The sequence below is a fragment of the Pseudochaenichthys georgianus genome, chromosome 1, assembly GCF_902827115.2.
Source record: "Pseudochaenichthys georgianus chromosome 1, fPseGeo1.2, whole genome shotgun sequence".
Lineage (NCBI taxonomy): Eukaryota > Metazoa > Chordata > Actinopteri > Perciformes > Channichthyidae > Pseudochaenichthys > Pseudochaenichthys georgianus.
The window spans coordinates 46,654,289-46,660,288 of record NC_047503.1 but is presented as its reverse complement, the minus strand read 5'-3'; positions in this window follow the sequence as shown (position 1 = coordinate 46,660,288).

The following is a 6,000-nucleotide window of genomic DNA, read 5'->3' as shown; positions in this document are numbered from 1 at the left end:
ATATTTTCAATGACTTTCAATGTTTAAGTCGATCAGTTGAATGAACTGTTAGCATATGTCCAGTGTTTACATTTATTAAAGCACTTTAGCATTTGAAAAACAACCTCACAGCATGCAGCAAAATGTATCACAAACGTTCTGCTTGATACTGGAGGTAATAGAGGAAATCAGTACATTAACCCTAATTCAACTTAAACATGTAACACATGATCGAGTGAGAGAAGACATCAGTACTTTAGTAGTTTGGGTGAACTGACCCTTTAAAGCAGAGGGAGGGAGCTCAGAGTGATGAAGCCTGAATGTGTCTCACTTAAGATCCCCCAGTAGAGGACAGTGAAACATCAGATACTGAACCAGGACCCTGAGACACATTCTAACATCCATCAGTGACTGTTTTGACAAATGTAAGTATATATTTTGTTTTTAAAGATCAAATGAGTGAAACCTATTGCCATTTCAGTCTTTTAGCATTAGAGGTAATTTACTGTATAGTAGACTTACACTTCACACCGAGGACCAACATCTTTGACATATTGGAAAGCAACTCTTTAAAACGGGTTTTACTTGAATAACGACTCATAATCAGGGCGTTGCACAAGCTCTTCCAAATGGACTTTTCTCCAGCACGGACCACTCCTCAACAATATGTCAGTTCAACTTTTATTACAGGTATTTGTGTTCATTGAGCACTGAGGAAATGTAAGAGGAAGGGGTAAGGCTGGTCTGAAGGACCTACTGTAATCCAGGCAGGATATAGGAGCGGTGGGTTTAGTGGTGAACTTTCCTTATAGAAGTGCTCCGTATTTGGCTCTGTATATGCTATATTCTTACCTTATGTTTGGCTATGAGACACATATGACTAAAACTTGACTACACCTGTGGTCAAGTTAAAGGTGTACTGCCCATAGTTAGTAGATGCAAATGAGTGGCAGGACCTTCAACACTTCCAGACCTCTATGCATCAAACTGTGAACTCCGTTTCCAGTGCACTTTTTTGACCTTGTAAAGACTGTAAAGATAGAAATGTTGGTGAGGAGGGCCGTGTTCATTTTATGGACAAAACATTTATTTGTACATCTCCGACATTAAATGGAGAGCCAGCCAGGAGAGTGTTTGGTCTCTTATGGTGCGTTTCCACCATGGCGTGGAGCGCGGTTTAAGCATGCCGTGTTGTGCCGGGCCCCAATTTTGGTTGCGTTTCCACTAGGCCTATTTCTACTTTTTCACCTTTTTTCTGGCCTGAACAAAATCGTGGTTCTATCAGGGCCAACAAGCGGGCTGAATATGCTAAACTAGTGAGAGAATCGCTGGCAAGGGGGCTACAACTACAACAAGATGAACATATTTGACCGTGATTTAATTGTAATACACGTTTCAAAATGATGCAGAAGTAACAACATACTGATACCGGTTAGTAAGAACCATGAATTAATGCTTTGACAAGTCTGCAGACAGACGGCAGAGAAACACCTTTTAAAATGCGTGCTTTCTAAATGGAGATCGGCTAAGCTAACGCTGTATATGCTCCGACCATCCACACTCACAACAACGGCCTACACAGACATAAATAAACCAGCGACTGTATTCTCCATGACACAGACAGTCTGTGGTTTGTACTTGTTTAACTTTTGTCTAGTTTCTGAACAGATATGAGGAGCTGTGAGCTCTGAGGGCTAACAGCTAACGGGTGTGTTGTTTTTCTGAAGATGACGTCACAGCTCCGCCTACACTGCGTTACTATAGTAACTACCCCAGTTCCTAAACTGTAATGGAAGCGCAGCATTAAAGTGAGCCGGGCCTAACAAGGCGTAACAAGGCCTAACAAAACCGTACTAAGTCGAGCGAGGCCTGCGGTGGAAATGTGCCATTAGTGTATGGAGAACTTGGCGAAAGTTAACACCAGACTAACTACAAATAGATTAAGGGAGACAGAAAGAGAAGATGTATAGTGCAGGAATAAAGTGAAGGAATTGACTATTAAGGAATGAAGAGTCAAGGGAAGCAGGGATGAAGGGATTTAGGGATCAAGGGTTCAGGGAGGGATGAAAGGATGAATGGATATGGGGATGAATAATTGAGGGGTAAAGGGTCGGGGTGATGGAAGGGAAAGGAAGGGTGGACTAAAAAAATATATAACATATTACTAAAAGCATTTTCCCCAAGTGTTGACAAAAGGAAAATAATTTAAATGGATTCTCAGTTGAAAACTGTCAGTGGATCTTCATATCAGAAACATCTCAGATCATTATGAACTTCCTATACAGTAGTAACACGTCACCACATCAGAATCAGAATCAGTATCAGAATCAGGTTCGTTACCAGGTAGGTTTGCACGTACGTGGAATTTGACTTGATTTCATGATGCATATATAAAAAATAACATGAACAAATATTAGAAATGCGGAGGAAACTTCTGTGTGGCAATGCAGAGGGAGTCACAGACTCATGAAGGAGACACGGGACGAGCAGGATCTTTGATGTCAAACACTGATGTTTAATACAAGTATCGGCCGGAGAAATTCACATCACAAGTCACAGCAACCAGAGATTCTGACTGCACGGGTGGTTTGCCACGTCAAATCTGACCAGCCTCTCTCCGGTACACCTTTTAACTAGTTTACAGAGAGTTAATCCACATATTGGGGGATGGTGCGTAAACACTGGGAACACAGGAGATATCCCCGACATCTGGATATACTCAATCACCTGTCTGTGGGGCTTAGAAAGCCAGCGTTCTCACAGTCCTAAAACCCTCTGTGACCGATAATAAAGCTGAGAATAACATCACATGACTGCATTATCACATTCCTTACAGGAGATAACAGACTTAGGGTTGGTTATAAACATCAACAGGCAGAAAGGTTAAATATCTAAAGTAAAGACAGAAATATTCCCTCACAGGAAATAATAAAAAATGTAGTAAAATATTGCAGTATTTACATAGAAATAGAATGGAATCAAATGGAATCAAATATGGAATAAAATGTGGCAGTAATACAAAAAAGAAAATAATGACATATATATACAAAAGCAACATTTATTAGATCTGTTTTTGTATTGCTAGCTAATAACGAGAGAATGCAATTCCTGAAGAAATTGCTAGTGGGAATGCTTTATGCTGAAAATGTGACGCTAAACTGCTATGCTGAAATGTAATGTGTAAGAAGAAAGTGAAGAATTTAGATTCAAATGAAATGTGTAAGAAGAAAGTAAAGAATTTAGAATAAAATGAAATGTGTAAGAAGAAAGTGAAGAATTTAGATTGAAATGATACATGAACACTGGGGGCTTGAATATGTGATGAGAGAAGAAAATAAAGTAAAAAGGCTTGGAAAAGCAGCCGAATATTTGAACTGCAAACTTCTGAACTAACTTGATGGCGAATGATCTGTCGCCATGGCAACGGCATTTGATGACACCCCATAATACGCTTAGATGCGTTGACGGCTGCATCGTTAGCAAACCTGTGAAGTTTTGGGCTGTTTGGAGTATTTTCACTGAAGTTTTTTGAAAACCGTGTTTCAAGGCGAGCATTGTGTTGCCATGGCAACAACATTTGAAGAAATCTCAAAGCTGTCCCGTAGATGTGTTCACGGCTGGACTGTTAGTACACATGTGAAGTTTGAGCACTTTCTGAACATTTTCATAGGAGTTATAGTGACATCATGTTTTATGGCGAGTGATTTTCCATGGAAACGGCTTATGGTGAGATCTCAGATTTGGCGTAGAGCTGTTGAGGCATGGACCGGTGATATACAAGTGAAGATTGGGGGACGATTGGACGGTGTCGATTGGACTTACAGCGACATCCTGTTTCATGGCGAGTTGTCTGTCGCCATGGCAACGGCATTTGATGACACCCCATAATACGCTTTGATGCGTTGATGGCTGCATCGTTACCAAACCTGTGAAGTTCTGGGCTGTTTGGAGCATTTTCACTGAAGTTATGAGAAAACCGTGTTTTATTACATTACTCTCTGTCTTCTCTCTCTCTTCTCTCTCTCTTCGGCATATGATGATGACACCCCATAATTGACGTAGAGCTGTTGAGGGCAGGACCATTAGCCTTTATCTGGAGTCTGCTGCTCTGAGCATGTCAGTTGGAGTGATGACATCAGCGTGTTCCATTACACAGGTGTTTATATTTGAGCTAACGAGGTGTCCAGAGATCAAAGGTTTCCATTGTTCTGAATGAGAGATAAACCTCTTACATGTGAACGTTTTGTGGAAGAACCGTAACAGATATCTGTGAAATTTCAAAACGTGAAGCATGTCAAGGAAGTTGAGTATCTGAAGTGTAATTTGTGTGTACTTACTGTTAACAGCATTCCCACCAAATTAAACATTATATACCTAGGGTTGGGTATCTTTTGAATTGCCACGATTCTGATTCCGATTCCGATTCTACTTTTCGATTCCGGTTCTTAACGGTTCTCGGTTTCGATTCTTTGAGGGGCAGGGTAACAAAATGACACATGCTTCTTCCACCAAAAAAATTAGATTTAGTCGAGAAACTTTTACACAGGTTAGTTTACAGTAATATTCACATTAATCAGTCTGTTTATATTCACTGCTATGTAACTGTAACCTGAGAACCACTGAAGCTACAACAGTGCAACTTTTAAAGGAAACCCCCCCCCCATTTAAAAACAGTTCTTGTTGAGAAAAACAAGCATATCTGCCTTCTCAGGCATACCGGGAAGAAATGTTTGAACATTTGAAAGTAAAATGCTTCAATCTGATGCACTTTAATTAAGCAGAATTAATAGAGACTAGATCTAGGGGGTACAACTCTAAACACCCATATGTAAAAGATCGGTTTACATTTGAATAATTAAATAAGTATGTGAACATAACCAATAACCTACCATAGCCAATAACAAGTAACGTATTTTATTTTTGTTGTTCATTCATATCTTATTTTACTATTTTATTAATGCATATGTTTTTATCTCTCCAGTTTAAAACGATATGTCTGGTTTACTGTTCTATAGTATATATTGGAATGATTTCAAACCTGTTTTACCCCAATAATTATAAAGGAGTGCCTTGGAAATATGTGTTTACATAAATTGTGATCAAACCGTTTGAGACCCACTGAGATAACTTAGATTAAAATGAACTATCTAAACACTCAGAGCCCTTTACCTCACTGAGCTGTAGTTATCAGCCACTCAGTCTGACTGGAGAGGACTCTCCCTCCACAACATTGTAGAAACATCTTCTTCTTCCATTAGAGCAGCTAGCACCAGATGCTAATAACAACAGTGCGTACCGGTGCACTCTCCCTTTCTCACTGGCTTGCTCCCAAACTCACTTGCACGTTGGCTGTGAGCTGCGGTTGCCAGATAAGCCAACATCCCCCATTTTCATCACTTACATCGCCCATCGTACAGGGCAAATGAAAAGTGTAACCGGGATGAAAAGGGTGTTACATTTACTTAATTATGAATGTTGTTACATCAAGGCCAAACATTAGGATGAGCACCAACGGTCAAAACATTTTGTTTTCTCCCAGAGCTGTCAGCACAGCGCCTCCACAGATCTGGCGCCCTAGTCGAACATCTATAACGCCCTGGTCTCAGGTTACGCTGTAGGAAGTGTAGGTACAACCGCAATGTGTGGGTTGTTGTCGTTGTACTATGGGTACAACGCTACACTTTGGGTACAACGCTACATTTCCCGCCCCTTCGCAGTCATACAGTAGGCTACGGAGAGCGGCGAGAAACATTTCCTCAGGCATCGAAAAGCGGAACCGAAATTCACATGTCTAAATGATGCCGTTGGAATCGAAATGTTGGAATCGGTACCCAACCCTATATATAACGCAAATTAATGAAACGTTATGCAGAAAATTGATGAAAATTGATTGAAAATGTATCTTTTCCAAACACTCGTCCGATGGTCCTTCACTTGTTGAAGAGCTGGCTGTTGATTTATTCTGATTTGAATCTTACACAGTAACATCTAACAAGGTCTTCTACTAGTGAGCTTGTTTCA